The following is a 21,812-nucleotide window of genomic DNA, read 5'->3' as shown; positions in this document are numbered from 1 at the left end:
AGTGTTTATACCTTTCGCCGACTTTTCTGCTTTCAAGCATTTCTTTGAAAAGTATTCTCATAAGCGATATAACTTCCACAGGTATACAGTGTAGTAATGGGTTACAGATTACTAAAGCGACCTTCCCAACACGGTGTACTTACTTACAACGTGTGTTTTGTCATACCTGTGTGACTGCTGGTCAAGACGAGCCAGACTTTAAGATATAAAGTGTCTCAGCAGTCAGTTGTTTCTCCAGCTGGGAGATGGAAAAAGCAACATTAGCAAGAGCGAGGGAAAAGTACATCAATAACACAGCTAAACACACAAAAAACAGCCATTGTCTCCCTCTCGAACACACACACACACACACACACACACACCGTCCGAGTGACCGAGGCAGCGCAATACTGTTCATGTAAAGCCTGCAGAGCGATTGTTTCTCTGCAAACCAGGGGCGGAACTCCTGAGATGCATACAAACTAAAGCAAGGTAGACCTGGAGGAGTGGGTGGAGGTGGATGGGTGGGGTTAAATGAGTGAAGGTAAATGGCATTGGAAAAGCCCAGTCTGATTCCCACCCCCACCCCTCTGCTTTGAAAGGTTTGCGTGAGGCGGCTTAACGGAACGCCGGGTTGTTTTTCCGCTCCGCTGCTTTCTGGACTGAACTATAAACTAAAGACGACATCCTCTCATTAGTCTGCCCTCTGCGGCAAAGCCAGGCCATTTAGTGTACCCAAAATCCCATTGTTTAATAGCGCGGGTCAAGTCAAAGGTCAACCAAAATATTGATGAACTTTTTTAAGGAAGGGGGAGGAGGAGAGAGGGGGGTGAGGCTTGAAGCTGCGGGGAAGGCAGGCGAGGGCAGGAGGTGCAAGGGCCACAAACACAGCTGTACCCCAGTGCAGAGCCAGCACTTGGGGGGAGAGGGGGAAGGGAAGGGGGGGGGGGCAGAACAATCAAAGTTATGAAGCAGGTGTGTGAAGTTTGCAGAGAGAGAGAGAGAGAGAGAGAGAGAGAGAGCCCCGATAAGACTCTAAAAGTCAACACATAAGACGTGTAGCGGGAAGCCGCTCCGGGTCCCGGGGGACGATAAAGTGTGTGAGACGAATGACCCTCTGAAGAAGCAGCGCAGGCCGGAGGGCTCCAACCCGCACCAGATAGTGTGCAACGGACGAGTGTTATGGATTACACTGTTTGTTTAAAGCCACGTTAGGTGGATTTTGCTAAAGAGGGCCGGCAGGGGTCAAAGGCCGGTGAGCCAAAGGCTATAAGAAGGTCCTCAAAACAACAGCTTTCTCTCTCTGACCGGAGGGAATTACTGCAGACACCAAGCTGTGGAACTCGTGAGACAAACTGTGTTACATGTTTGAGAAGAAGAAGAAGAAGAAAAAGAAGAAGTAGAAGAAGAAGAAGAAGAAGAAGAAGTAGAAGACGAAGAAGAAGTAGAAGTGGAAGAAGAAGAAGAAGAAGTATAAGAAGTGGAAGAAGAAGAAGAAGAAGTGGAAGAAGAAGAAGAAGAAGTAGAAGAAGTGGAAGAAGTGGAAGAAGAAGAAGAAGTATAAGAAGAAGAAGAAGAAGAAGAAGTGGAAGAAGAAGAAGAAGAAGTGGAAGAAGAAGAAGTGGAAGAAGAAGAAGAAGAAGTGGAAGTGGAAGAAGAAGAAGAAGAAGTGGAAGAAGAAGAAGAAGAAGTGGAAGAAGAAGAAGTAGAAGAAGAAGAAGTATAAGTAGAAGAAGAAGAAGAAGAAGAAGAAGAAGAAGAAGAAGAAGTGCATGAATAGATATACGGGGCCTCCACGTCTGCAGTAACGGGTTCTGCTGCTGCAGTGAGAAGAAGAGACGTATGGAAATAAAAGCAAAGACAACCACGGATGGAGGTGCAATAAAATATCAAATAAAAGCTTTTTATTGTCAGCTATATGATCTGAAACACGGTCCATATTTATGCGTGTGGTTCTGTGACGTCCTGACGATGAACTCATTTATTTCTTAGAGCACTGAAGCTCCTGCACTTGTTGCAATTATCTCAAGTGGTATGGTTCTCATGAAATATTCATAATTATATATTTTTGGGGCAACGTGAAAAAGAAAAGGCAGCAGGAAGCAGGACGATATGATTATAATTTATTTTATTTTATCCGAATAGCAATTTTGCTTTAATATCGACTATTTCAATGAGTTGTATTAAAGTGTAACAGACTGTTTCAGGTGTTTTGGGTGCGGCGGATGCTATGTCCCTTCGGGGTTGCCGTAGAGAGAAAAGGTAACGGGAGTTTAGGGCAAAATTACGCGAGTGTTGCGGAGGGCAGAGCGACCCAGGACGCTCGGTTACAGAAGTCAACGTGTGTCCTCAGACTGCGGCTCTGCTGTCCTTGCAAACACGAAGCACGCAAAACAACAACAACGTGGTCACTTGCCGCCCTCGGGCGCGCTCCTGGTGACATTTAACAGCGAGCAGAGCTATTTCCTTCCTCCAGCGGTCAGAGCCGAGCGCCCTTAATTGCTCCAGAAGTCTGCAGCAGTTCGGGAAACACTTTGTGATGTTCCGCGAGCTTGATCTCTGCGGTTCACTCGAGTCTGTGTTTATTCCCGTGTGGAGAAAATTGGTTTACTCGAGTTGTAATTTCGATATGACACTAAAATATTGCCTTGAACGCGCACCGCTGGGGCCGCCTTTGTAGTTTCTTAATGGCCGCTCATTATGGGTTTCGAGATAAGTTCGTTGTTGTCATTAAATGTGACTGAACGCAGAAACAAACATGTCCCCGAACGCACCTTATCTGCTCAGTGGCTGCAGTGGCGGATCAGATGCCCCCCGGAGGCCTCTGCTCACCGGGGCTTCATGGGCCGGCTCGTTTCACCGATAACCATCATCTTGGGAACAAAAACTACAGCAGATCGCTCCCGTGAGCGCGCGCACCCATGGGCTCCCACACAGGGGGGAGGGTGGGAGGGGGGGGGGGGGCTTCATACCTAGACATCAGACACGTAAACTGAAAAAAGCGCTCCTGTGCACGTGAACGCAGCACACACAAAACACACCAAACCGCTCACTTTACAAGTTATTCTAACGTCTAAGCCACTTCTTCAAAAAACAAATAAATATATATAAATGAGACAAAAAAGAAGAAGAAATCCAGCAAGTGGTCGCCGCTGATGCCATTTGATGCGTTTCAGAAAGTGTCTAACAATCCAAGACAGACTTACGTGTCTTCTGTCAAGAGACACCTTGAAATGAAAACTCTTTAAACGTGTGCATGCGTTTACCCAGCATGCAATAAAATAAATATATTAAAACGTGTCTCCCCCCCTCCCTCACACACACACACACACACACACACACTCAAATAAACTATGCGCTAACTATCATAAAAAATACCGTTTTTATTTACTTGTTTACGTAATAATCAGAATAGTTCTGCAGCGACACATTGTTGCAACATCTTCATTTGAACTTTCTCATAATGAGTTAAAACCTACAATTTCTAGAAATTTATTTGGTATTTTTATTTTTCAATTGCAGATTTGTCCGAACGTGTATTGTTACAGAACACCACAACCTTTTCCTTATAGCTGCTGTATCATCTGTCATTGCAAATGATCTCCTCGATGGCTGCATGTATTTTCATGTACATCATTATTTATTGAAGATAAGCAGAGAGCGATCACAACTCTGAACCCTCTTCAGTTCAACTGATTTAAAACTTTACAAACCTGATTAAAATGATTTTAGAAGTTATTTATGGAAGCATGGAAGTTGTAATGTTTTTTTCCGCCGGACCATTATTTTGAAAATCCTCTAGAAAATCACTTAATTTGGGTCATACGGGTCGCATTAAAAGCGAGGCTGCATTTTGCACATTTAAAATGTAAATTCGTTGAATAAAACCTATTAAAATATTTTAAAAAATCACCAACTTTTTTTTTTACATGCTCAAATATTTGGGTGATTCTCAAAAAATATCGACAAACAAAAACAAAAACAAACAGATGTAGCCATTACATATTTTATTCTTAAATCGGATGTCAGTGCATTTAAATAGTACATTTACTGGAGTACTTGAGTATATATTTTAGGTGCATGAGTATTTCCGTTTAAGACATTTTTACACCATTCAGGGATACACATTATTGTTTTTATTGCACTACTCAACAGTTACTTTAAAACACAAGACACAAAACACATAATAATGCACGGTTCAAGATTAAACAACAGCATGTACACGATGTTTTATTGCTCCAATAATATACATACCATCACTCAGAGGTCATTTATGTACTTTGGTTTGAGTTGAGCTGCAGCATTTCTTACAGTGTAATACTTTCTTTACTCGTGATTTGGTAGTGCAGTCATAATAAACTATTCCGGGGAGGCACTGACCAGGATCTGAGTCCTACAGCGTCCGGTGAATATTAATTATTGATCGCTCGCAGCTGCTTATGGTTTATGGTTTGGCATAAGCACACGCGCCCGTGCATGCACGAGCAGGTCTTTTCTGGTGTCCCTTTAAGCAGGATTGTGTGTTTGGATTGTCGGTATTCATAATGCCCCTGTGGTAGGGGGAGAAAAGAAAAGAAACCAGCTCTCCGTGCAAAGGGATTTGCAAAATTGTTGCAATTTAATAAAATTGAGGAAACAGAGATGTCCGAGATTGGATTCATTGGCTTTCCAAGTGAATTATTAATGCAGAGCAGTCAAGTTGATGAACAATGTCTTTAAAAATGGATGTTTTGTTTTTCCATGAACTGTATAAATATGTATTTGTTGTGTGTGTGGGAACTCCGTGTAGGCCTGAGTCGTGGTGGGAGGTAAACTCATTAATGAAAGAGACGTATATGTTTTTACTGCAAAGCTGAGGGAGCTGAGCCCCTCTCCTTCACCGCCGAGCACACATGAATATATTTTATCACAAAAAGCTGGAGGACGACACAAGTCTCTGCAGGATGTAATATTATCAGAACATATTTTAGCAAGAAAAAGTTACGGAAAGTAACTACAGAAATATTTTTGTTTGAATATATATTATTGTTTGTACGTTTGTTGGATTATATAGGGGAATTTGTATTTAATTGTCTTGACAAATTCCTATAATGCAACTGCTAACGTTGACAAACATGTGGGTACTATCCGCTATGGTCTCTGTGTGGTCGAAATATATATATATAAAAAATCAATTTATGTAATGAATTCTCTTTTTAAAAAGCGAAACATATTTTGGCACAGTTGATACCAATTATAAATCCAATAAAGTTTGGCGGAACTGATAATGCAGCCATTGTCCTCTAAACAACAACAACAAATAATTTTCAAACAGATCCAATTGATTACCGATAAAAATAATAAACTTAAAAGTTGAGCAGGAGGTGAAGGGGACAACAAATAAAGCTATACCCCTGAATATTATGTATTAAAATAAAAACTCACGACGAGTGAAAGCAGGTCAGGAACTTTCTGTATGTCATTATTACATTTAGAAGAAACAACTTTTCAGATGAAAAATATTTGCATATTGACATTTTCCAATTAGACGACGAGCACATGTATTTCATTTATTTAAAACGGAACTTTTATTTTGAAAAGAAACCATGGACAAATATAAGTATTTGCTATGAGAACATGTGTGGAGGGATGTCACAGATGGGAGTTGATGTTGTGGCGTAAAGTTACATATGAAAGTTTGTTTAACTTATTCATTTAGCTTGATAGAGTCCGTTTTTTTCTTCTTCTTCAAAACAACTTATTTGAATGTGTGTGTGGCGGAATAAACTCCGTGTGACACTAAGTGACAGTGATATTGGTGACAGCAGAATTATTGAAGCAAATAAAAACAACAACAACAACAACACAGTGCGAATAAAAACAAAACAAAAATAAAACATCAGTAAAGTGGTTGCGCTTCACATGCAGAGTGACGAGTCATAAACCCGTGGTGACCAAAGTGATGCAGGCCGTGTCGCGCGTGCGTGGAAGTGTTTTATTGGCTCAAAGCGGCGGGCCTGCACGCGATGGTTGCGTTTTGGTTGCAGCTCCATAGTTTCTGTTTTGTTTTCTCTCCCAATTGACTGGTCAGGTTCAAAAAGCTCGGTGTCCGCGGGGAGGCTGCGAATGTGGGCCACGACTCCCCCCGGAGCCCCGGGGCGGAGGGAGGACACCGAGAGGCAGAGCGCCGACTGCTCCCGGCGGAGGGAAGCTGCAGCTTTAAAAGCTTCTTCACAAGTCATTACAAAGTGTTAAAAAAGAATGATACTTTAAAAGGCTGGAGGCAGAGGAGAGGAGGGTGGATTTAGACATCCTTGATGTTTAAATACCATACAACGTCCTTATAATTACTCACAACCTTACCTCCTTCAAACACTTCTTAAAATAACATTTTAATATCAGGTCTAATTTAAAAAAACATTATTTGGATTTACTATATTTATTTTGTTAAATTTTAATATTTGTCTCATTCAAATGCTTTAAGTCCAATAATAAAGCAACGCTTTTAATTCTCCACTTTGCCAAATAAATACTCACCTGATGTCTCGAAATACATAAATGTACAATAATTTTCTAAGCGTTGATGTCTCTATCATCAATTAGGGGAAACTAATGGTAAAAATCACATTCACGATAATCCACATTTCTTATTGCCTGCAGCTATTAATGGCAGTCTGCTAATCCTCCACAAGGCCTTCACCGCCTCGTCAGGTCTAGATTATGTTGGGACGGAGGGAAGGGCTTTTCACACCGTTCACTCACGTGGCTTTAAAATGTTGGATGAAAATCAAGCTGTATGCGAGTGATTTGCTTTGTTTCTTTTGGGGTTTACAATGAAATCAAAGCTATTTGGCACCAAAAAAGGGATTATAACACACTCACACTCCATCACGCAGCGTGACCTCTCGCACCGCGCATGAAGTGATCAGGTTAAAATATTGTGATCAAATTCTCTGGGGGACAAAAAAAAGAAAGAAAGAAAGGCGGGCAAAATGGTGCTTTAACCTCCTGAATGAGGCTGGAAACATGATGTCAGACTTCTCCACATCCGAATTAACCTCCGGCCGCGGGCATTGATTTGCAAATCGCTGCCGTATCACCCCCCAGTGACTCCTCGTGCTATTCAGTGCATCCAAGTTCAACAAGCGCTGGTGCTCACCTGCTACATGCTTTGACCGCTGCCAGCTGCCAATTAACACCTATGGCATGTTAATTAGGCCGCGGAGTCTACCACTTCAGGGCCCGTTTTTTCAGACCCTTCACCACAAGTGCTTTTATTTTCACGAGAGCTCATGTGCAATCTGCATATGCGTCTTGCGTGTATGGGGAAACCGTGGAGAAAGCCAACGTGGGACTAGTATAGCTGCAACATGTGAATCAATGGACTGAAAGCATTTGGAGATCGTGTGTAGTTCAAACTATTTGGGCCAATTAGACGACTGCGGGTTATAGATTTATGTCACAGCGGCACTGGTAAAAGGGTAATTGAGTTCAATAAGTCTGAAAAGATATTTACAGCCAGACTGTGAGGCCTTGAAACATGTGTACAAGTACACACGTCTAAATGTGAAGTCTTGGACTGACACATTTGATCAGTCAGCGCGTCATACTTCTTCCAAATGAAAAGCCTTTTTATAAATCCCACATGCGGAGTAAATGAATGCAACATATTCGGTCAAATATTATGTTTAACACCAAAGAAAACCAAAGAAACGTGTTTATTCTCTAATATTAACAAGGACGTTTATCCTGTATACACACACTGATCAGATTCTGCTGCTTCCTCACACACACAAACACACACGGATGAGTAAGACAAACAAAACCGGGCAACAAATTAACAAACCGCTGGCTCTTCTCACGCACAAATCATCACGATTCGTCTTTTGGGAAATCTGGATATCAGTCGGCTCCGGGAATAAACGTACAGGAGAAACCTGCTGGAGGGTTAGACAACGCACAACATGGCATCATTAGTGCCAAAAGGGACGCTGGAGGTGAAGTGGGTGTTTAGGGGCAGCGTCTGGGTGGGTGTCTCTATTGGAGGGAGGGCGGGGGGGGGGGGGGTGTTCACGAAACGTTACTCAAAAAAAGAAGAAGTAGAAAGCACCTAAAAAGGCTTGAGAAACACAATGGCACATCAAAAGGAAAGCGATGAAGACCGTGGCATAATAAGACTCATGAATAAGCTCAGATCCCAAAGGAACAATGTGTGTGAAAGTGTGTGAGGGAGCAGAAGAGAGCGAGAGAGTCAGTGTGTGTGTGTGTGTGTGTGTGTGGCGGTATCTGAAGCCGCGTCCCTTTCTTTTTGTTTAAATCCCAGAATTATTCTTGTATCATCGACGCAGCCGGAGAACGTCCATTTGAAGAGAACATTAATAATTCCACTGCTCCACAGAATAATTGAGTTTCCTGTCGCAGTTTAAAGATGATACTTTTTTTGTGTGTGAACCCGCTGATCTCTGCTCATAACTTAAGGGGGGGGGAACATTTTTTTCGGCTTCGTGTTTCTCATTGTCTCCGCACGGCTCTCAACATGGCGACGGTTAGCAGTTCACGGAGCGACCAGCGCTAACACGGCAAAGAACCACACGCGCTGTTTCTAAGGCCTCGAGTTCGGCTTTGTGACCGCCGCCATCTTGTTTTATTGCCACCAAAAGAGACACGAGGGTCGCGGTTATGGGTTAAGTCGACGAACTTGGCTACGTTGAAGAAAGAAATCACGGTTGGGCCTAAAATAACAAAGTTAACCACGTTACTTCACGAAGATATCTTCAAATATATAAACTAGAACGGGCACTCGGGAGAGCGCATACCTTTGCATATCACGAGATTGGGCATTGAATTATGAACATTTTGGCATTAGTTGCATGCCAATTAGATAGAAATTGGTAAAAAGAAGATTTTGACCTTTTCATGACCTTGACCTTGACATTTGACCCGATCGATCCCAACATCTAATCAAATGGTCCCCGGATAATAACCAATCATCCCACCAAATTTCATGCGATTCGGTTTAATACTTTTTGAGTTATGCGAGTAACACGCATACAAATAAATAAATACACGGCGATCAAAACATAACCTTCCGCATTTTCAATGCGAAGGTAAAAAACATATTTGGACCGCTGGTCTCCTGCAAAAGCAGTTCCTCTGACATTTGAATGGTTCACTCCATCACTTGTTCAGTGGCTTCACACTCAGACTACGAGATGGAGCCGTGACTCCCGAGGTCAAGAACAAGTGTCAACAGTCAACAGCGTCACACATGTGTCCAGACGATGCACAACATCCTTTGTTTATTTGTGTTTTTACGAGTAAATGACACAAGTGGAATAATATCTCCGGAGGATCATTTTTTATCCAAGTGTCTGTAGCCTGAATAAACACTTTTAATTAAACGTTGGAGCGCCAGATGTCGTTGAGGAGTAAATGCAGAGCTGCAAAGTACAAACACGGAGGAGAAATAGTCATCTGGGTTCTGTATTCTCACACAGCGCTGTGACTCATTAGCCGTGTGCTTCATTGTTTTTTTGAGAGGGGTAGCGGGGGGGAAACATTTCTACGTTTTCCTCCTCCGTTTTATGGTTCGTCCACAAATAACTTGAGTGGCCCCTGCTAAGAGTTGACCCCCCCACCCCCTTTTTCTGCATCGTATGACATCATTCCCCTATTGTGGGGCGATTGCTGCAAAGGAAAGTGATCCCGAGCCAGAAGTTAAGGGATACCACTTCACTCCCTGCTGTAAACAACGAGAGGCCAACCTACTATTAGCAGAAACTGTGGGGATGTTGGGTGGGAAAAGGCTCTTTTTGTTGTGTATACGGAGAGTCAAACAAATTGTTCTGAGTGACCAAGTCTTTACCGTGTTTATATGCAAGCGGTGTGGTTTTTACGTTGTGAAATGTAGCAACGGAGGGCAAAGAAAGCAAGCGAAGGTTATTGATCATAATGCAAAAAAAAATGTTCCCCAGAATAAACAACAACAGGTGATCTTTCAGCCAGGAGGCCGCTGTTTGTTTCCTGTGTCAAACAGGAAGTCGACAATGACCCTAACGCTCTAATAGGGTTAGAGGGTTAGGGTTAGGGGTTAGGGTTAGGGTTTAGGGTTTAGGGTTTAGGGGCATGGTTATGGTTAGAGGGTTAGGGTTAGGGTGAGACAGTGTCACAGTCACATAACCTCCAAAACGATTGAACGTAAGGTTCTGTATACCCCAACTTCTTGGAGGTAGTATTATTCTTCATTCCTACTTGCAAAATTAATTTAAAAAAAGATTAAAAATAACAATGACTTATTGGTCACGGAACTTCAGTCACACCTCTGAAGTCATTTCAACCCAAAGGAAGATATTCCCGAGTCATTTTGTTGGCTATAATGAGCCGTTTCCTGTGAAGAAGAAAAAGACAAGGCTGTATGCGTGCCAGATAAATGCATGAAAAAATAAGGGTAACTGTGTTGTAAGATACCGTACACACCTTTGAGTGTGTATTCAATGGAGTCAGTGCATAAAAACATTGAATTTGTATGCATGAAGGAGTTTATGCTGATCTGTTCTCCAAGCGCTTGAACTTACAGGCCGGCTGGGGTAAGGCTGGAGGAACAGATACAGGGAAGCTAGTCCAAGAAATTCATGCCGAAGTTTGGGTTTCGATGGCTGGGAAGCAAATAGATGAGCACCGTTGCAAGAATCTAGAAATACACCTGGTGGACAGGAGCAGTACTGCAGTGGAGGAAGTGGGAACGTGGCGGGACGGGAAGGGACTGAATGAAGCTCAGGTTTACCATTCAAGGGTCCAACCGCCTCGGGGATGATACTCCTTTTGAACTGCTTAGGATGGAAAGAGGAATCGTCTCCCCGGGGGAGTCAGAAAGGGGGAGACGTTGGACCAGTCCACGACGTTAGAGTGCAGTAAAGTGGAGGAGTGAAGTTAAAAGTGTCCCAAAAGCAATAAAACGTAGAGTTGTTCCTATTATTATATTTTAGTTTTCCGACGTCTTGTGTCAGCAATGAATAATAACAATAATGATAATACAACATTGCAAATATTTCAGCATCTGCTGCTTTGTAATTCACAGTTAAAGACATGAGAAATCATTTTTTTTAAAGGGAGTGAGACAGCTAAATTGATCATAAGGTAAAAGTCTGTTTGTGAAAAGATTGATATGATAAGTTTGGGTCGTTGCCCTGTGACTCTCAGGTTGGTTTTTCAAAGCCCAGAGAGGACAAAGGCCAAACCCCCTCCGGACCTTTCATTCATCAGGACGTCAGGGTGAAGCAGTCCAGCTCCTCGTGGGTTCAAAGATCTGAGCCGGAGCTGGAAACCAGGTCTGACTGAACTGCAAGAGGCAGCAACTTAAAATCAATTATGAAGCTGAAACCGACAGTTTGAGTAATTGCCAGAGCAATAACATGTAAATAGTCGTTATATACCTCGTGCACTTTTTAAATGTGTATTTTCATACTTTCATCATTCCAAATAATGTATGCCAGCAGGATTTCACCTCATTTGGAAATAATATTATAAACACCTTTTGTAGTTGTCGTTGTTTCTATTATTATTGAAAATTGGTTTACGTTACGGTCTGAGATCCGACAGCAGGCACGGTGTGGAGTTTCCACACACACACACACACACACACACACACACACACACCTCAAAAGCACAGGACCGGGGACTTAAGTGGCAAACACTCTGCAGGCCTGCCCAATTTTCAAGGCGATTTCCTCACATGAGAAAGAGCGGTCTGTGAATAATTGTGGTGCTCTTCATGCTTGTGATAATAATGTTATTCTAACGGGGTGAAAGTGGTACAAATAGTGGAAAAAACACTTAAGAAGAAGAAGAAGAAAAAAAACACAGAGAGAGAGAGAGAGACATTAGGACGACCACACATTCTAACTTACTGCCAAATTACTCATCTATTATGGGGTTTCATTTACTCTGACAATTAAAGTAAAGTTAGTGCTTTGGTAACACCCGTTTCTCTCCCCCACACACACATACACACACACACACACACACACACACACACACACACACACACACACACACACACACACACACACACACACACACACACACACACACAGTGGGCTTAACGTTACACATACATTTTTATTTGTATATGGCTACATACAGTACATGTTCGTCATCTCACACCTAGAAGTCAAGTTTGGTAATTGCTTCTTAAACATGTCACACACACACACACAGACACACACACACACACACACACACAGTGATGAATACTTTGATTTTGTGGTGTTTAGAGGGGTCACTGAGCTTTACATTACACATACATATTAATTTGTATATGGCTACATACTGTACATGTTCTTCATCGCACACCTAAAAGTCATGTTTGTTAATTGCTACTTAGACATGTCACACACACACACACACACACACACTCTCACTTTCCTTTAAATATGTGCTATTAGTCGTTATTCTAGTACACTTGTAAGAAACACATTAAACGAGCCATTAGCCTTCATTACTGAAACCACTGACTCGTGTCTCCGATCCGTTGACCAGGTTTCTAACTCCATGAGGAAATCACCCGCTTCACACAGAATTTTAAATTCTACATCAAACTTTTTTTTACAAATAACTTCACGCGGGTATCTGCATCACGCACTATATTCCAAACTAAAAACGTATGTTTTGTACGTTGTTTACTAAACCCTGACCTTGAAGGAGCACACTCAATTATCAATCAACCTGCACCCAGAATGCACCTGTGCAAACACCAGAGACCAATTAGATCTCTTTGAATCCTTTTCCTCGTGTTGAAGTGGTGCAGGATGGGCAGACAGGATGTAATTCCAACGGACTGTATGTTGTTTACAGTACTTTGCGGTAATTACGTCCACGCACGAGTATCGAGAATAAACACATTGCGTTTGTGTTCGTCGTCTTTATTTACAGCATGACGCAAGGAAACAAGCCAGGAACCTTTTTATAAACTTTATATTAGATTAGATTAGATTAGATTCAACTTTATTGTCATTACACATGTACAAGTACAGAGCAACGAAATGCAGTTTGGCATCTAACCAGAAGTGCAACAGAAGTATCATAATAAATACATGATATACAGGTTATAAATAATGCGGAGATATAAATATATATTTCTGGGGTTGCTAAACTAGTGCAAATATTCAGTGCATATTAACTCGACTTATATCAGTGAGCAGTTGGCATGTGGAGAGATTGAACTATGTATTTGCTGTTTCCGTGTCTAATTGTGATGCAAAAATAGGATTTTCAGCTGCATTTGAATGAAGTCTTTGCTTTTGCAAAGGATGTAATATTATGTTTTTATTTTGTTTCCACGTTTCTGTTTTTTTGTGATTCGACGAAACGGGGCCGTGGTTTCAGATATTGTGTTTAGCGAGAAAAAAGAAGATAGAGAGTCGGCTGGTGTGTTGATAGATGTATTCATGAAGTAGATTGTCCAAGCTGGATGTTATGTGGGTCAGTGGTTTGCAGGGCCATCTTGCAATCAGAGGGTTGGCGGTTCAATCCCTGCCCTAGTCCATGTGTTCATGACCAAGACACTTAACCCTGAGCTGCTCCCTGTAGCTGTTTCTCCTGTGTATGAATGTAACATGATTGTAAGTCGCTTTGGATAAAAGCATCAGCTAAATGTAATATGAGTAATAATATAAGTGATGATGTATCTCAAGCTGATGCGTATTGGAATCACACACACACACACACACACACACATATAAACACTACCGTTCAAAAGTTCACTTAGAAATGTCTTTATTTTTCAAAGAAAAGCACTGTTTTTTCAATAAAGATAACATTAATCAAAAATACACACTATACATTGTTAATGTGGTAAATGACTATTCTAGGTGGAAACGTCTGGTTTCTAATGAAATATCTCCAGAGGTGTATAGAGGCCCATTTCCATCAACTATCACTCCAGTGTTCTAATGGTACATTGTGTTTGCTAATCGCCTTAGAAGACTAATATCTGATTAGAAAACCCTTGTGCAATTATGTTAGCACAGCTGAAAACAGTTATGCTGGTGATATAAGCTATACAACTGGCCTTCCTTTGAGCTTGAAGTTTGAAGAACAAAATTAATACTTCAAATATTAATCATTATTTCTAACCTTGTCAATGTCTTGACTATATTTTCTTTTCAATTTTCAATTCATTTGATAAATAAAAGTGAGTTTTCATGGAAGACACGAAATTGTCTGGATGACCCCAAACTTTTGAACGGTCGTGTATCTATATTCAGGCTAAGAAATCCAAGGGTTTAAGACTCAGTCACCTCTCTGTTTAAGCTCTATATCTGAAGATGAGATGAGGATAAGATCACAGTAGTTTGCGGGAGAATGCAATATTGTAAACCTAAAACCAGGAACTCGTGATAAGCGCGTACATCTGCTGTTAAATGATTTCCATTGAGCCGGATGAGTCAATAACCGTGTTTTGACTCTGTTTGTGAGCGAGTGGGCGGAGAGAGGAAGCATGTGTGTACGCTTCCAATGTTTTGTCTGTGGTTTGTGTGCTCAGACTGATCTCCCATCCTGTCTGCGTACATACGCTGTGTGTGTGTGTGTGTGTGTGTGTCATAACTCAGAGAGTGCTCCTCCGGCTGTCTGTGTATGAACTGAATAATGCATCAGGAGATTCCCTTCCTCTCACCCTCTTGTCTCATTCCTTCTCCTTATCTTCGCTCATCTTACCTAACCGCTCAGATCATTCGCGCGTTTTTCTAATATTCACCTAGCTGAGTGACCGTTGTCCTCTGGCACATCCCCTGGCGTCAATCTAGACCCCCCCCCCCTCCTCTCTCTATCACTCAGCCCCTCCCGAGCCTACTCATGCGTACGGCAGTGGGGCGAATGTGCCGAGCTCTCTGCACGCAATCGTGCTGGGATCGCGCGAGAAGGCCGGCAGACCCACATGGCCGCCGCGGAGCGACGGAGGAGAGGAGCGGCGCAGAGGGGAGGGGTGTAAAAAAAAAAAAAAGAAGGAAAGAAATCCCCACTGCCCCTTTCACCCACGACAAGGGCTCAAGCGAAACCGTGGCGACGCTCCACACTGACGAGATTTTCTTTTTTTTCACCGCCGTCGTCGGGGTCAATCAGGCGGGGTCGAGGTGAAATGGCTGCCGCTCACGCAACGCAAGAGAGTGCGTGTGTGTGTGTGTGTGTGGGGGGGGGGGGGGGGAGCAGGGTGACAGAACGCACCAAGAAAAACAAACAAGGCCGAGCAGCTTTCCGTTCATTTCGGGGGGCTCCTAATGAAATCTGTAGCCCAGAAATCCCCGGGTGATATTTTCTTTTAAACACGTTGATTTAAAGTGGTGATTAGCGCGCAGGCTGCGGGGAGGAGAGAGAGAGAGCGGGTTTCAAATCACACCCATCACTCTTTCTCTTTTCATTTTTCGTTTCTTTGGCGTCAGTCCTCAAAGGCTGGCAAGCCTGCTAACCTCCCCCCCCCCCCCCCGTGCTCTCCACACCTCTGCCGATGCCGAGGTCTCATTTCAGGGGGCAGGTCGTAATGAAGACCTCGCCCTCTGATGTATGTTCCTCCGGGGCGGCGGGCCGTGTGGGCCCGGGCCGCCGAGCCAGCGAAGGCCTCTCCATTACAGACGGGTTAACGTCTCGTGTCAAGCTTCGGCCGCCACGGCTGCAGTTGTGATAACAATGTAATGACTTTCTACCTCTGATTACCAAAGAGGCAGAAACATGCAGGATCAAAGTCAATAAAACAGAGTAGCACCTTTGGCTGGAATAATAAACCCCTTTAGAAGTGGTGCATGCTGGGAGGATTACTCATATTTTTTCATCTAATTAGGACAATACATCATTTACATTTCACATGGTGGAACGGGGGGCCAAACGGAGAGGCCCGGGTTACTCAACATGGGGTAAAGCTCACGAGGAGCCAAGGAAAATGAATTGAATACAGGAAATATACACAGTATGTTCAATTATTTGAACAAAAACATGACCATTTTGTTAATGGATGCATGTAATTGCAGCTCCCATCATGAGTCATAAAAGACAGGAAATGAGTCAAAATGTTTCGCAGTTTCTTCTTTAAATGGAGAGTGTGTCATTCTGTTTGGATATTGGATTCTAGATGTGTGTGTGTGTATCAGAGGGTGCAGGTGTCTGTGTGTGTGTGGTCCCGATAGTAGAGGTGCTGGCGGTATGGGGGTGAGGGGCCTTTGAGTGGGGAGGCCTCTTGGAGAACCATCACTCGCGGGGTGAATATCTGTTTCCCATCTTTCCCAAGTGGCTCTTGAGCAACTGCGGGATTCCCCCCATTCCATCTTCAAAAAGGAGGAAAAGGAGTTTAGAGAAAGCCCACTCTTATGAAATTACAAGTACTTGAAAAGAGCTAATGTGGTCTTAATTGTCTCGCTGCGTTTGACAATGGGTGCAAGTGGAAGCCGTGGGGTCGCAGGGGGTTCTCAAGCATGTTTCACATCACAATGGGGACTTGGACAGAAAATTGGCTCGGCTACGTCGCGCGTCTTTGTTGTCTTGAACGGGACGAGGAGGTGCAAGGCCGGGGTGAGGCCCTTTTTTTTATTTCATAAAAGAAATACTTTGAATGACAAGCTTGAATCCGGAGTTGGATCTGGCCCGATCACACAGGCTTCAAGCTCGGCGAATGAATGGATAGTTTCTTTGCAGCCCAGCTGGAAAACATCCGAGGCTGTTGAATATCGAGCATTGTTCCAATTTTTTTCTTTTCTTTAAAAGAAGTAAAAATGAAAGTATGTTATGTTTACCCGACAAGGAACTCAAGGCTGTGTGGATTTTGAATGTTGTCGGCCAGGAACCAAAGTTAACAAGCGTTACCAGCTCAACATCCTCATGGAAAGCAGCTCAGGGTGGATGGGTCAAAATAAATGTGTGACAGTGTTCAACTTGCTTCTTTCCTACAGAGTTAATGCCACTTTCTTATAACCACGACCACGACCTGTTCCTGACCTCAACCAAGTGGACAGTGTGTGGATGCAGATCACAATGGGATCTGGTTGGTATTAAATCTGAACACAATAGATCCACTCCAGCCTGGGTGAAGGGTGCTTTTCAAAGATCCTGCAGTTTACTAATTGTAACTATATTTGTCAAGTTGTAGTTTCAATACTACCATAAATATAGAGCAGTCCTACCGAGGAGACTGATCAGTCATATGAATACATCTGAAGGGATTGAAAAAAAAGATATTAAAGGTGTTTTCTATGTGACTGGGAGCGTTTCTGTTGCCTATCAACAGCTCTCCATACGGCCACGGCTGTGACAGCGTTTACCTGATGGTGAGTGCGACGAAGTGAGCGGCTGTCACCGCCATGTGACAGAACGGCAACCCTGAGGGGCACTAACATGCACGAAGCGTGGCTGTCCTGCAACCGCAAGGTAGCTGGTTCGAATCCCTGGTCTGCCTAGACACTAATCCCCAAGTTGCTTCTTGGGTGCTTCACAAAAAAACACATACAGTATGTCTAATATGTAATATGATGATTGTTAGAACAGTGACTTCATTCTACACTCAGGTAGACATCGTCATTCTATATATACACTACCGTTCAAAAGTTTGGGGTCACTTAGAAATGTCTTTAATTTTCAAAGAAAAGCACTGTTTTTTCAATAAAGATAACATTAATCAAAAATACACTCTATACATTGTTAATGTGGTAAATGACTATTCTAGGTGGAAATGTCTGGTTTCTAATGAAATATCTCCATAGGTGTATAGAGGCCCATTTCCATAAACGATCACTCCAGTGTTCTAATGGTACATTGTGTTTGATCATCGCCTTAGAAGACTAATGTCTGATTAGAAAACCCTTGTGCAATTATGTTAGCACAGCTGAAAACAGTTATGCTGGTGATATAAGCTATACAACTGGCCTTCCTTTGAGCTTGAAGTTTGAAGAACAATATTAATACTTCAAATATTAATCATTATTTCTAACCTTATCAATGTCTTGACTATATCTTCTATTCAATTTTCAATTCATTTGATAAATAAAAGTGAGTTTTCATGGAAGACACGAAATTGTCTGGATGACCCCAAACTTTTGAACGGTAGTGTATATACACTATATTACTATATTTTTACAGTCCTAATAGTTTATTGTTATTATATAAATGCTCTTCGTGTCGTATATGCACCTTTTAGCAGAAATGTAGTTTTTTCTTATCCTGTTAATCATTTCACAACCATTCCTGTGAAACCTAGAACACGTCGCGGTGCTTTATTGTAGAGCGTTCACTAACTATAACTCTGCTGTCACGCTCTCCCTGTGTGAAATATGTCTGAGGCAAAAATCTAAATAGTTCAGGACTGTTTATCACCGGGGAAAAAAGAACAAACTCCTCTTCAGGCTTCCTGCAGATGTCGATCTCCTGCACCTCAAAACGAGTGATCTTTCTCGAGGCGAGCTCGTTGGAACCCACAGAAACCCGAAAAACTGGGGCGATCCCCAAAGCTATGTATGGCCACCCCTGCTGCAGGATTTCTCCTTTGCCAGCTGCTCAAGCCTAATTAGCCATTTTGAGAATCACCGCGCCAGAGGAGCTGCGTCTCCATGTATGTGAATTTCCCTCTGCAGTCATTCACTGCGGCGTGTTTCCCACCCTGCGCGACTGCGAATCTGCATATGGCGCACATCTGGGGCCTCCATTCATGAACATCCAGGGTACTGAGGCGGTTGTCTGATGAGGGGCACACACAAGGGCCCTTTTTCTGCGTACTGTGTGATCGACTCGATGTTGACAGAGAGACGGTTTGAGAAATAAATGTGCCTGCGACCCCCACGGGGCTCAATCAGATTGGTATACACAAGTGCTTTTGTTATGTTCCTGTTTAACTGGGAGACGTGTCTCGATTGCATCTCGCGGCACGAGCTGAAACAATGAGAACAGTTTGTACCGTTTGATTATTTGAAAAAACGAAATCAAAGACCGGGGCCCTTTTTGGGGGTTTACATGGTTTACGGCTTACAAAAATAAAGAGACGGATCCACACACACACACACATACTCACTCGCACACAAAATGCAAACAAAATCATCTAATTGGATTAGGGCAGCTCTTTGGGCCGATTCACTGACCATGGAGGCCTTGTCCTCTGGTAAGTAGGGATCTAACCAGCGCTGGTTGTCTGTACACTGACCTGCACAGTCGCTGAGTGTCCACTGACACCTGACACAGCCGGCTTATTCTCCCCACTGATCGCGTAGACCACCGTCCCCTCTTTAGTTTGGGTGCAGTGGGCCGCGTACACATAGGCCAAGCAAGTCTGTCACCCTCCGTCCACCCACCTCTCATTAGGACCAGACAACCTGTTTCTGTGCAGATGAGGACTCTATGCGGGTGGCGGCTCAGGGGTTTCCCACTCACTGTGTCTCCCCGGATGATAGACAATAATTAGGCCCGGGGCTGTGCTGAAATACCCCCAGAGTCTGGTTCGGGTTAGATTTATACAAGCATTTAACATTGTGTGGCTTTGAGAACAATTTGGAAAAAATTATACCCCACCGTTAGCGGTCTTAAGTTGCGGTCGTTCCCCATCGCACAGAGCATGTGTCGCAGCATGAAACCTGCATGATATTAATAGCACGCACGGCAACAAATTTGGCAGGGAGGTGGCTTTGTCGGAGACCCCACCAGCAGCGCTGCAGACTTCCCAGGCTTTTGGACCAACCTGTAGCAAACCGAGTCAACAGGTTTTTAGAACGGTTTAGAGGCTAAATCTGGGATTCATTAAGCGCTCCGTTGCCCTCGAAAGGCTCAGATGGAAGGACGGAAATATCATGAATCAACTTTCAGAGGAATCGCAGAGAGAGAAAACACCGTGGATCAAAATGAATCAAAACTTGAAGACCTTTTTGTGAAGCAATGCAATCATCAAGTGCACTTCATTTCACACAAATGCCCCCCCCCCCCCACCCCGAGATCCCTGGGACTACTTTCTCCACTGGACACAAGCGCTATGGCACACTATAACTTTAACGACACTTTAATAATAATAATAATCATTTATTTTATATCGCGCTTCTCAAGACACCCAAAGTTGCTTTACAGAGTCAGAGTCCAGTCATCCCGGTGGGACTATTTTCCTGGCGAAAATTATCAAATGTAACATACTTTTTTTTGGAAGAGATTGTGTGTGTGTGTGTGTGTGTGTGTGTGTGTGTTTCTGTGGTACTTCCGTAATCGGGGTGTCTGCTACTGTGAGGCTGTGTATTACAGTAACTCTCCTGGTACAAATTGAACATCTGACCTTGTAAAAAAGACACTTGTGTGTGTGTGTGTGTGTCTTGTCACATTTTAGAATGATTTGATTCTAGACTGTGATCACATTCAGGATCAGATCTTTTTGCTTATACTACTGAAGACCACTGAAGTAAGTATTATATACGGGTTTAAAGAACCACAAACGAGGACCGTATCTGAGAAAGATGCACAGACAACCTCTCTGACCGGTCCTTCTGCCTCTGAGTCTACCACGGGTCCGGTTCTGCGACCCCCTCATGATCAAGTGTAACGCACTCCAGAACCACAGCCACGAGGAGAGGGTCTCCCACACGAAGAGCCTGGTAAGCCAGACGATGGAGGGCCCCCGAGGGCCCCGAAGGCTTCTGCCCGGACTTCAAGAGCACCGGGAAAGTGTGCGCTAAAGAACCTGCAGAGTAGTTCTGCGACAAGAGGACGCTGCAGTCATTGATGTAATTACAGGACTCGGTTATGGGGCGGCCATCGTCCGGGCTTTACAGGCCCACATCACTGAATCCAAGAGAACCACTCAGAGCTCACCATGAACCAAACTCAGAGTCCACATCATACTCTGCCACTACTGACATTCTCATCCATGGCCTCATAACCTCCAGACCTGACTATTGCAACAGCATCTTCTTTTCTCCCAACCAAATCCTGAAACTTCAGTATGTTCAGAACCTCCACCCGCCACTATGAACACGTCACCCCGGTCCAACGCAACCTTCACTGGCTCCCAGTCAAGTTCCGGATAGACTTTAAGATATTACTCGCCGGCTACAAAGCCCTAAACAACCCGGCCCCTCCCTTTCAGACCTCCCCCCCCCCCTCTCTAGAACGCCCTCCCCATCCACATCCTACAGGCAACCAGCAGTAGTGTATATCTTTAAAAACTTCACAAGAGTAGTAGTACACATCTCAACAAGCCAACATCAAACGTTGAGAGTATTTTTGTTGTTAGATACATGACACTAATCATATTTACCCCCACACACACACACACACACACAGCTCACCAACTAAATGCCATGTGATCGATCTCTTTTTCGGCACACATGCTCATCCCATCAAATTCCGGTCAGAAGAAGTGGGGGATGATGGGCGGAGAAGCGTCCCATGTTCCTCTCCTTATCTTTTTGACACGCTGTGATTCGCGATGCGAGCGGAAGATCGGTGCGCGTTAAATGCCGAGCGCGGCCTCGGCGCTCCCCTTCGACTTAGCCGGTGGTCCGTATGAATTACGGTTTGGGGAATGTTTTGTGCATGCGTGTGTTTTTAAACTTTTAAGGGACAGAAAGAACCGCTCTTGACAGCGCTATCCTGAAAGCATCCATTACGTCCTGCCTCATGTGCCGTCTACGAAACACCACATGTTGCTGGTCAACAGCAAGAAAAATATGGCTATCTAAATCACTTGTGGCAGGTTTACGGCGCACTTCCCTCGCTGCGTGTCTGTCCCGCTCTCTCTGTGTCTGCTCTTGCACAAACACACACATAATAAACACATATATAAAATCATCACATGCAGATGCATACGCGGCCGCCATCATTCAGGGAGATAAACGGACCGTGGACGGCGG

The sequence above is a fragment of the Pseudoliparis swirei genome, chromosome 15 (assembly GCF_029220125.1).
Source record: "Pseudoliparis swirei isolate HS2019 ecotype Mariana Trench chromosome 15, NWPU_hadal_v1, whole genome shotgun sequence".
Lineage (NCBI taxonomy): Eukaryota > Metazoa > Chordata > Actinopteri > Perciformes > Liparidae > Pseudoliparis > Pseudoliparis swirei.
The sequence above is the reverse complement of the archived record's forward strand: the minus strand, read 5'-3'. Positions refer to the sequence as shown.